General features: G+C 33.1%; 1 protein-coding gene across 1 annotated transcript in view; it reads left to right on the plus strand.

The window, feature by feature from the left end:
- LOC128993598 (protein let-756) overlaps positions 1 to 12,701 on the plus strand; it is a 104,661-nt gene that overhangs the window by 89,100 nt on the left and 2,860 nt on the right. The gene's annotated exons all lie outside the window — the stretch shown is intronic.

A 12,701-nucleotide genomic window follows, 5' to 3' on the forward strand; every position in this document is an offset into this window, starting at 1 on the left:
TAAAATAGTCTCTACAAAACTAAGGAAGACACTCCGAGACGACCTGTGTCGAAGCACCTGCAAATAGATGCTATAGCGCTATTCTAGCGGCGCTATTCCTGTACAGCACTAGTGCCAATGCTGCAAATACCTCCTACAATACGTGTACTTCGAACCTCTATTGTGTCTATGATAACCATTCATCCAGTACTGGAGAAGAATGAATGGGTGAAGGGATGAGGAATGGAAGTTGGAGTGGTTAAGACAAATTTATTTTGATGTCATTGTAAACTTAAGTGAATAGTGTGAAGGTTTTGCTCTATGGAAAAGATAATTGAATATGTACTTCTGTGTGTTTGGATTGTTCTTGTATTCACAGCATTGGTTTACTTAACAACACGAGTAATGGACCAATGAGGTTCAAGGATTTAGAGAAAAGAAGTAAAATTGTAATACTTCGAATGTCAACATATCAGCTGTTAAGACAAATTTAAACAATGAGTGAAAGGTTATAAGTAGTTGCAAGTTGCATAATAATCAGGTTTTATGACAGCTAAACGAAAACATAACCTCTCTTAGAAGTTATGAGTAATGATTTTAGTAATTAAAAAGCAGTTGTACGTCGTAGGTAATTGTAACTCGTGTAATTAGCCTTACGCGATCGTTGTGTTAACTACTATTTTTGTGCATTTTCAGACTATTTTACAGAGTGTATAAACGTGTATTTAGATGACGTATGCAATTTTGTTGTTAAGACCAGCAGTGTATTTAGCAAGGACCATTTACATAGATGAAAGACAGCAGTGCATTCCAATTCATAAAAAAGTTACTGAATTTTCTTAGAATCAAATCAGTAAGATATTGATCGTTTTACGAGAATCTACACTAAAAGAGACAAATTCGCACTCAAACGAAGACACTCAAACCAACTTGAAGCAAACAGCAAAACATACTTCAGATTCTTTGTTTGAAGTTCATTGTTGGTGATGGTGAGTTAATGTTGTTCAAAGGTTTATTGCGGACATTTTCCATCACGAATGTAAAAAACAATACACAACGTTTCGGGATCTGGAATCTGATCCCGTCTTCAGGTGAAAAAAACTCCAAAGATTTTGTAGAAAAGTCTAAATCTATCGTACTGGCTGATACTGACAAGCTGGTCAGCTTCGATGTTGAAAGTCTGTTTACGAATGTCCCCGTTTCGGAAACCCTAAAAATAATTGAGACTCGTCTCACAAACGACGATACTTTAGCAAACAGAACTAAACTCCCTGTTAACGTCATAATGGAACTTTTGGAGTTGTGTACTCAATGTAACTATTTCCAATTAGAGGGTAAATTATACCGTCAAGATGAGGCCATGGGGTCACCATTGTCACCTATCTTTGCCAACATCTTTATGGAGGAGTTTGAGCAAAAAGCTTTGGCTTCAGCTCGGCTCAAACCGAGGATATGGTGGAGATATGTCGATGACACTTTCGTGGTTTTCCCTCATGGAGATGATAAATTGAATGAGTTTTTAGAGCATCTTAATAGCGTTTCATCCTCCATAAAACTAACCATGGAGGTGGAATCACAAAACAAACTCCCCTTTTTGGACGTGTGCGTAGAAAAGCATTTGAACAGTCTTAGAACATCTGTTTATAGAAAAAAGACACACACAGGGCAGTATCTAAACTTTCAATCAAACCACCAAATTTCTGTCAAGGAGGGGGTTGCTTACTCTCTGTTTGACAGGGCTAAGAGCATTTGCTCCAATCAGGATGAGTTAAAGGAGGAAATTAAGAAAGTAGAACAGGATTTGGCTAGTAACGGATACCCTCGATCCATTATAAACAAATGCAAGAAAGATAGGGCTACGCGTGAACCTTTACAAAATCGCAAGGAAAAACTCGTCCACATGTCAATCCCGTATGTGTCAGGGCTGTCGGAAAAAATCAGAAGGGTTGCTAGGAAATTTAATGTGCAAACAGCATTTAGGACACAAAACACACTTAGACAGAGTCTCGTCAAAACAAAACCCAAAAATGGCACTCAGGATACTAAAAACTGTGTTTACAGAATAAATTGCAATGATTGTTCCAGGCCTTACTATGGCGAGACAAAAAGACCGTTGAACATTAGAATCAAAGAACACAGAGAAAACACCAAAAAAGGTTTAGTGGAAAAATCTAAGATCGCTCATCATTGCTGGTCCGAAAATCATCGTATGAATTTTGAAGACGCAAAAATTGTCCATAAGGAACCTCTTTTTTTCAAACGTAAACTCATTGAAGCCTCATACATTAAATTAGCAGACCAACCAATCAGTCAGTCATCGGTTGAAATAAGGCCACTTTGGCTACCCATTTTGAACAAGGAACTAAAGGATAGGGAACTTAATTGTTCAATAAATAAGGAAATAACGAGTTCTCCTCAAAATTCGCACGTTATGTTAACTCGTAGTAAAACTCGAGATAGGAATAAACATAATTAACACCCATCTTGCGGCATCGTACATCGCTCCGCCATTTTGTTGGTTTTACTTTTCCAGGGACCGGAAGCCATTTCTGTTGTCTCCGTGTTTCCGATTGGTCAGCCATGTTGGTTCAGTCTCATTGGTGGAGTCATAGCGTACGGTGTTGTTAGTGTTCCATTGAGTGAGTTTTTTGTACGTAAACCTTTTATAGATTATAGTGTTTTGTGATTTGTTATTAATTGCATGTTGTATCATGACTTGACTGCTATACAGTGCATATTTTTTGACTACTACCCTCGGTAGTGTATTCCAACTTAGGTTGGGCGTTTGTGTATTGTTAGTTGTAATGTGTTAGTTAAGTTTTTTCACCTGAAGACGGGATCAGATTCCAGATCCCGAAACGTTGTGTATTGTTTTTTACATTCGTGATGGAAAATGTCCGCAATAAACCTTTGAACAATACTTCAGATTGCCCCAAAAGAAAAGTTTTCTTACCCTATTTAAAGTCAGTGTAAGACCGAACACTTTCCGAATTAACAATTTTTCCAAGATGCACCAGCTGTTCAAGACGTCAGTAATTATAACCAGTTGATCTCAATTCATTTGAGCCTCACCTCATCAAATCACGGTCGAATAGGTCAAAAAGCTTGCGTTATTGACTGATTAACAAAGTGCATTTACATGTTTGATTTGAGACGCAAAAAATTACAACTGTAATGACCTTGTTAAGTACTAAAAGTAGAGAGAAAATACTAGTTTCTTTAGCAACAGAGTCCTTGATTAGCTTATAACAATGTTTTAATTTATTAAAACATGGCTACTCGTACATGTGTTATTTTTACTTTGACGCATGGCTTAGTTTTAAGTGAACTTGATTAATTCAATTTCTTTCGTACCAAAATGATAGAAGAAGATGTCTTTAAAGATTCTTATAAAGATTAAACGAAATAATAATATATTTCTCAATAATTAAATAAACAAAGTGTATTAATTTTTTTACTCATAATACAGAAAATATCAAATAAATCTATATAAAATGTATCTAGATTTAAATATATACTGTAGAAAAAAGTGAGCATACAATTAAAAAAATAAAATACCTTCTATTACCATAGAAAAGTTCTACATATATAGAGCCTATGCGTAAACTCATGTTGCGATAACAGCTAATGTAAATGAAATGTCAAAAAGTAAGTAGGAAAATAAACAAAATAATTCGTATAAGTTTTCTATTTTTTTCTCTCTCTAACTTGGAAATGTTTTGCTTTTGGTCGTCTTCCAATTGTTTGCTTAGAACTAAGCAGATATTTACTGTTTGGTAGTGTAAATGATTAAAATTTAAATAGGTCAGACTACATGACCAATAAACCTATATGGACAACATTCCAGTTATCAGGCAATTGGCAAAACCAATTGCAATAGAAGCAGGAAAATCGTCCTATTGGGAATTCCATTTAAATTTATTTAATACAAAATGGGGAAATAAAACTATAATTTTTCTCATGTTTGAAGATTTATATTTCCTAATTTAACAAATTGTCAGAATCATTTCATTTTCACTATTCATTCATTCCTTTTCAAATAATTTGATTTTTATTCTTATTTTCTGTTGCACAAAAGCAAACATGTAATAAATCAACGATTAGCTTACGTGTGGTTAGATTATACGTTAAGCTAACTCGCCTTCCATCCATTGACCTTACTGAGATCTTGTCTTACACTAGATACAAGATTTGCGTACTTCTTATCAGCAACATTTCAACTGATAACGAGCAGTAGTAACATTGTCCCAGATTTTTGGAAGCTAAGTGACAGCAAAACGCACGAAATTTGAGTTGAAACCAATACATTTTTTAACAATATTTTGCAGTTTTATTGTGGTTACATGAATAAAAATGAGTGTTGCATCGAAATTGTCATGAAATATTTTTTAACAAAATTCCTGTTTGTACCCTTCAATGACACTTGTGCTTAGATTACGTTACTAATTTACTATGAGTCATAGATTGATTGATTTTTTATTGAAAATTTAAGAAAAATATTACACATGGAAGAATTACTAAAACAAAACTAAGAAAGTAAGAACTTATAGTATTTTATGGTATAAAGCACGATCATGCTTCTTAAAATTGTCCAATAAATCTTAATTAATTCGAGAACACGTCTAATCACTAATTGTATAGGGATGAAAGTATAACATTAGAATCACATTTTTAATATTAAGTTCTTCACGTATATTCTATATCTGGAAGCTAATTAAAGAATGATAGCCAACACATTTTGGTGATTTAGTTAAAAGCCAGTGGTGATATAGGCTTCCTAGCCAAAACATTTTACGCTAAATTCCCTAAGTTATCTAAATGCCATGTTTGCATGTCTTGATAAAATAACACGTGTTTTGAATCTTGTCAGACAACACAAGTGTGTCGTCACCATTTGGTTGTTCACTACAAATATTTCTAAATTTCCACCTTAATATGTAGCAACAAGTTGCATCTTTCAGTTTTACCAATAAGATCAAAAGATGACACAACTGTCCCTTAGTGGATTTTTCCTAAAATTTTTAGAACTATTCTAAATTACAAATAACTACTAATAGCTTAAAAAGTAATGTTTTCCCATGAATGCCAAATCAGGCGAGACATAACGGCCACAGCCTTCTCAATCTCGTCGCCGGTTAACTGATCGTTATCTTCACCGCCATCTAGATTTAAATTTACCTCCACTTACATATTTTATCGCCAAATGCAGCAACCTAATCTGTTGAGGATAATTCCAACTGTAATTTTCAAAGGGGTATTTTTATTGAAAATAATAACTTAATTAGTTTAGAATATGTTCCGTCACCTTAATTTAGTTTCAGATCGTTTTAAGATAGTTAAATAAATTATCACCACTGTAAAAGGCCTGAGGGAACGGTGTCTGTTTTACCTTATTGGGTTTTCGATTTGCATAGATTAAGGAGATGATTGAGGAATTATCGAGTTTATTTTACTGCATGCAGTAAATTTTGCATTTACTCATATATGGAATGAGAATAATGTCTTGATGAGACTTGTAAAGTTGGGAAAACTAGTTAGCTTCAAAGCCTTTATAGGTACTGTAGTTATATTTTTAAGTAGACCTAACGATGGCATTAAAAACCATTTCCTTAATTTTTTAGGGTACATAAGGGTAGAAAGTTAAGTGCAATTCACGTTTTATAAAGTACAAAATCATTTTCAATAAACAGGTTCTTATAATAAATACATTAACTCATAAAAAATATGCGTTTTCTGTGGTTTTGTTTATACTTCCTATAAAATACACCAGCAAATCTTGTGAAACTCTATTTTCTCTTCACATTTTATTTTGGCGAGGGAAAAGAATTCAATCTGGTGCGGATTTGCTAAAAAAAAAAAAACACTAAAAAGAGATTGTCTATGGTGGCCCAAAAATGTACTCATAATTTCACTTCTAGAAACGTCGTGTAAAAAATAAGAGAAAAATAACATCATTGCTGCTTGAAACGAATTGTAAACAAGGAATAGGAGGAAAATAATACCAATGCATCGTTGTCTATTAAACAGCTGATTTATGGAACAGCTGATTTAAAATGATAAGCAGCAATTTAGATGAGTACCTTTTTTTGGGCCACCCGCTACCGTGTAGAATTATTGAATAATATGATGGCAATAAATGAAAAATCATTAGTGGCACAAGTGGTACATTATTAACGCTTGAAGTCGAAATATTTTTAACAGTTAAAAGAAAATATTGTAAAAATCCTATCAATGGATTCCAAACAATTTCACCCTAAGACGGATGCTACAGGCGTTAACACCCGAAACAATAGGAGTGAAGAATAGGCGGGAACCCAGACCTGTAAATAAATTAACAGATAGCATCGAAACCGTCTCAATAAACGAAGGCCGGTTGTAAATTACTTATCACCCAGGCCGTGATCGCTTTCCCGCCACATCTGTCAGCTGTTCGCGCCTTTTCAGTCTCACCAACTTAACGACATTTTTACAACTACCGCTGATTTAGAACGCTCACTATTCGCCTACGGTTTTCGCGGTAGGCGTTATGATTTAAACTAAGCTCTTTTGAAGACGGAAACAAATTAATCCTCGAAAATCAGTTAATGCTTTCATACATTTAATGATTGTAATTTATTTAACCAATGTGAGCAATTAGTGTTTTGCCAGTTTTTTTGTTATCACTTCAGGTGTTGGTTGGGTGTTTTATGTCGGTTTTATCGTTGATTTAAAGATGCGCCCACCGCACACCTTAGAATTGTCGTGGGTTTTGTAATTTATATTTTCCCGCCGTACAAGAATTTCGATTAGTCAATACGCCTTTGTAAGTGGAATCGTTTTAAGATACAATGTAGCATTCTATTGGTCGATTATGACGTTAACTAAACTAATTGATCAAGAGATCTGAAGATGGTACTCAGATGATTTGAGATCTGTAGATGGTACACAGATGATTTGAGATCTGAAGATGGTACACAGATGATTTGAGATCTGAAGATGGTACACAGATGATTTGGCTCTGTTCAGCTAAAAACCTAAAAATGGTGTGTGTAATGGTATGTTAAAAATAAGCATAGGATTAAATACAAAAATTCTCGTATTAAGAATAACTTTTCTCCGTAACTATTAGGCGCATAACGCTTCAATATACTATTTTTGTTTTTTAAGCTCCTCAAAATAGTTTGGAAAGAAATTGCAAAATTTTATGTTTTTTGGGTCAAAATGGGAAAAACCCAGTTTTTACCCCTTATTCTCGTTTCATAGTCCGATCATGCTGGTTTGAGAACTCGTTCAAATAAATGTACCTAGGTTTACATATTTTTACCAAATTTAATCAAAATCGGATCATTTTTGCTTGAGTTATGGTGCTAACGGACACACACATATACAGGGTGATTGATATAAGTGTGCCAGCCGTTTTATTCGAAAACCATAAGAGATATCAAAAAAAGTTAAATGGTAAGTGCCTTGGACTTTTTATTTAAAAAATTGTAGTAAAGTCGAAAAAAATATTTTAGCCACCATTTTTCTAATATGGCCGCCAACTTAGATTTTTCTTATGGAACACCCTGTATTTTATGATGTATTCTGGTAGAAAATGTAATTTTAAGACAATTTTATTCTTGTAATTTTTTTTTCATGTACCTAACCGTTTCAAAGATAATAATGGTTTAAGTTGTGAAATTTTGAATGGTTTTCGAATAAAACAGATGGCATGCTTGCTTAAGCCTTTATCGAAACTCTTTCTCATGCAGAAATTTCAAAACTTTAACTATTATTATCTTTGAAACGGTTAGGTTTATGAAAAAAATCACAAGAATAAAATCATCTTAAAATTACATTTTCTACCAGAATACATCATAAAATACAGGGTGTTCCATAAGAAAAATCAAAGTTGGTGGCCATATTGGAAAAATGGCGGCTAAAATAATTTTTTTGACTTAACTACAATTTTTTAAATAAAAAATCCAAGGCACTTACCATTTAACTTTTTTTATATCTCTTATAGTTTTCGAATAAAACGGCTGGCACACTTATATCAATCACCCTGTATATATCAATTTGAACGGATGGTGTTTTTGGTCATTAGGGACCTCAAAACGAAAAAGTAAATCGGTCCCGGGTCCAGGTCTTACCATGACTACTACGGTAATAGCTTATTCCCTACAGGGGAAATTTGCTGAAAACACCCTGTAGAATGACTCGCTGCATATCAGTTTCATCATCTTTGTCATCGCCTTTGCCCTAAATTACAAGTTGTAATGTACATCGTGACCCTTACCCACAACTGACTTTGGATACTGCTAGTAGACCTATCCTATGTTAATAACGTCAGCTACATAACAGGTCCCAAATCTATACATTCTACTTTTACGGTTGATTCTACTAAAATTAGACTTCCGAAAGCATTTATAGTAAAGTATTATCTAACTACTGAATTGATACTTTTATCAGCTATGAAGTAACACGCCCCCTGCTATCTTGTCGCTGATTATGGATTTGTGTAACACTCGACGAAAATTACCGTTGATTATATACGAATGTAAGTGTATGGTAATTGTATAATCAATGGTATCAACGTTTAATGTTAGGTTTAAGCACAGGCTATTGATAACACTATAACGATTTATCCATTGTATTTTGTTTAAGTGTGGAGCGTGTGTGGTATACTACAGGGGTTCTGTACTACAGGGAAATAGCTTATCGATTTGTGATAAAGCCATAACCCTGTGGTCCCATGCCCATAATAAAATGTATATAAATCCACATAAAAAAAGGATACTGTTCTCAGGCAAGAACTTTTTTTTTGTTAAGAATTTACTCCACTAAATCATACGACTCGATAGCTTAATGTTAATCCTCAAAATAAGGTAATTAGATAGTAATCATTAAACTACCTCGATTAATTACTTTAATAAATTATATGTGGGGTAATTTAAAAAAAATATTTTTACTGTACAAATGTAGTTTTAACAGTTTTGTAAATTTGCGTATTATAAAATCATTTTACACATCCAGTATTTTTATACGTTCAAACCTTACCTTAGCCACTTATCATTTTGTTACAGTATTGGTATTTTGCAAATAAATATCTTCAATTAAAACTATTTTATTTTACACTACTATATTTTTTTAAGTTGAGTGCATACTTTTTAATTTAATTTAATTATAACAATTGAACTAATACGTTATAATCCAATAAATATATTTAGGCTTCATAATAATCTTTTTACATATTGTAGCCTACTTCAAAAGTAAAATAATTCACATAGACTTATTAAAACGAATACTCTATTGACGTTACAGAAATTTGCATGACATCTTCACAAAATGTCATAAACAAAAAGTATAAAAATTATAAACTAAAAATACGCTAACACGGTATTACTGCAGACTACAGTATATAAAAGAAGAGGATTACTACTATTAAAATTTGCTCTTCTATTGAAGTTAAGTTAGGTTTGATTAGGTTGGGTTGGCTCAGATTGCAATATTATTTTAGATTTGGTTGTAAAAGTGTGCAAATTCACAAAATTAAATTATTACATTTTAACGATTATAAAACCAACACATTTAAAACAATCAAATTTATTAAAAAATAATTACCAACATGCAGTAGGCACTAACATTATTTAACCAACGGTTCGCCAAATTTAATCGCTCAATCTCGAAAGCCTACGTGACCATCCTCACTCAACGGATTGGCAGACTGCAAACCCGCTATCGCATTACATCAGCTGATAAACTTACGTCACCACACGTGCGAGGTCGCCATAGAGTAATAAGTCTCGTGAACATAGAGTATACGTGCTTCGCACCACGGTGCTACGACCTTGGAGTCTTATCAGATTCGCACTACTGACCTTAGCCAAATCATAGGTTAATTTATTCTATGATCAAATATTGCACTTGCAACGTTCCGCACGTATCTTCAAGTGATTCATAGGATGAATGAAATTTTTAGATAACTTCAGATTTGTTATTGGCTTTAAAACAATTATTTACTGATTTTTTTCAGGTAGATAGTTATAATTTATTGGATAGCTGAGTTTGAGTTACAGGTTTGTAACTGATGTATGAATGTTGTACTGTACAGTGCATTGAATATCAATAAAATAATAATTTGTTGATTTGTAGTATCGATTGAAAAGTTAATTTTTTTTATTTGGCAGTTTCATAGTAGTAGTTTATTCTTAATCACAAAAGTTGTAAGTGAGAGAACGATCAAAATGATTCGTATAATATGTTATATTAATTAATAATTTAATAAAAACGAGTAGGCTGATATTTTGGTTTAACAACATTGTAAATAATATTATTCTTTAATTTTTAGCTCTTTTAACCAAAAGGAAAGGAGAATAAACAATTAAAAACATAATAACCTCTAATCAGTAAATACTACTGTAATAAATTAACCTACAAATCCTACCCCATATTTTATACTTACTAATAATTACTATACAAACTAATACCAACTTGACCGCACAGAAACTTCCTGATTGAAATTGTAACCGCTATTCAATCGCAACAAATATTGCAATATTACATGCATTCTCATCAGTCTATAAAATAACTGGTTTTTATCCATCTGCTTTGCTAGCTTTCAACAAATTTAAATGTTTTCATCCGCAAATAAAATTCTTAGTGCCGAGTAAATTCCCTCTAAGTATTTATTTGGTTACTTCATACAAATACACTAGATTCCTAGAATACAAAACTCTACAGTATCTGGTTTTACATCTGAATTAGTTTTCAGTCCATGGAAGAAGAAGCAATATGGCTTATTTCCTAACAACGCCGTGCTATCTGTGAGACGCAAATTCAACATTTCCTTGTAGTAATATTGCTGCTTGAGCCTAGAGAACCTACAACATGCATAATGTATGAGTTATTTTATTATTTTTTTTTAACTAGTTCTTTATCAATAGTTTTCACATTTTATTAAATTAAAGATAATAGCACAAAGATTCCTTATGATACAACTTACGTTTGAAATACTTATGAAAGTACAACATTTGAATACAAATGTGACAGATACAAATTTAGAAACAATATTTCTTGTAATACACCATGATTTGTCACGTGAAATTTAATGCAAAAAATGTAAAACAATTTTTTCACAAAATAAAAAAATATCTTTGTAATGAAAATTTAAGATTTGGCTTAATATATTTGTTACTAGTTTCTTATATTTTGTATAATTTGATGTGTTTACATATCTAGTTCAATAACTTATCCAGTACAACCAAAGAGTAAATTACACTGTGTTAAATCTCTCTTTAAATACGTAGCATTTAATCGATGTCAGCACACTCTAGTCTTTCCGGACAGCAAATACACATCAAAACATACTTCAAGCTTTAAAGTAGGTTGTGAAGTTCACTTGCAGTATCCAAAGTCAATATCCATCTAAGACATTTAGGGTCTTACATAGCCTCACAAAATTGAAGCAATATAAGTACACTTGCAGTAGCTAAAGTCAATATCCATGTAATAAGACATTTAGGGTCTACACACTTAGTATATTACATAGCCTCACAAAATTGAAGCAATATAAGTACACTTGCAGTAGCCAAAGTCAATATCCATCTAATAAGACATTTAGGGTCTACACACTTAGTATATTACATAGCCTCACAAAATTGAAGCAATATAAGTACACTTGCAGTAGCCAAAGTCAATATCCATCTAAGACATTTAGGGTCTACACACTTAGTATATTACATAGCCTCACGAAATTGAAGCAATATAAGTACACTTGCAGTAGCCAAAGTCAATATCCATGTAATAAGACATTTAGGGTATACACACTTAGTATATTACATAGCCTCACAAAATTGAAGCAATATAAGTACACTTGCAGTAGCCAAAGTCAATATCCATCTAATAAGACATTTAGGGTCTACACACTTAGTATATTACATAGCCTCACAAAATTGAAGCAATATAAGTACACTTGCAGTAGCCAAAGTCAATATCCATGTAATAAGACATTTAGGGTCTACACACTTAGTATATTACATAGCCTCACGAAATTGAAGCAATATAAGTACACTTGCAGTAGCCAAAGTCAATATCCATCTAATAAGACATTTAGGGTCTACACACTTAGTATATTACATAGCCTCACGAAATTGAAGCAATATAAGTACACTTGCAGTAGCCAAAGTCAATATCCATGTAATAAGACATTTAGGGTATACACACTTAGTATATTACATAGCCTCACAAAATTGAAGCAATATAAGTACACTTGCAGTAGCCGAAGAAATTAATAAACCTAATATATGTTTAATTTCCAATCCCTTAATCGTGTCCATTTCTCTCGGTCCTGTCCATCTGTCTGGTTTTACGTCCATCGTTCCTTGTGTCGGTCAGTAAAAGTAACGTTAGCTGCATCTTGGAACGTGGACTTGGACCGGCGGCGTGCAGGAATCCAGATGACAGAAAAAGTCGATTTTTGGAATGAAGTGAAAATAAAAACAGCGATCGGGCGACCGCCAGCGGCGTAGTAGTCCTGGATAATCTAACCTCTAAATTTTAGTAGAAAACGTTATTGTTATTTGTTTTGTAGTTTACCATCCTTGGTCAGACAATAAACACGATTCAAAGGGGTTGTTGCACAATAGAAAAAATTGTTTAATCTTTTATTACTTTAAGGGTCCGTGTGTACGCAAGGGTCTGGGGCAACAGTGTTTCCAAAGGCCACATTTCACGTAGAATCAAAGTTAGGGTGTCATTTT

This window comes from Macrosteles quadrilineatus, unplaced genomic scaffold (assembly GCF_028750875.1).
Source record: "Macrosteles quadrilineatus isolate MER2022 unplaced genomic scaffold, UCM_ALF_1.0 Scaffold_4__1_contigs__length_99947679, whole genome shotgun sequence".
Classification (NCBI taxonomy): Eukaryota; Metazoa; Arthropoda; class Insecta; order Hemiptera; family Cicadellidae; genus Macrosteles; species Macrosteles quadrilineatus.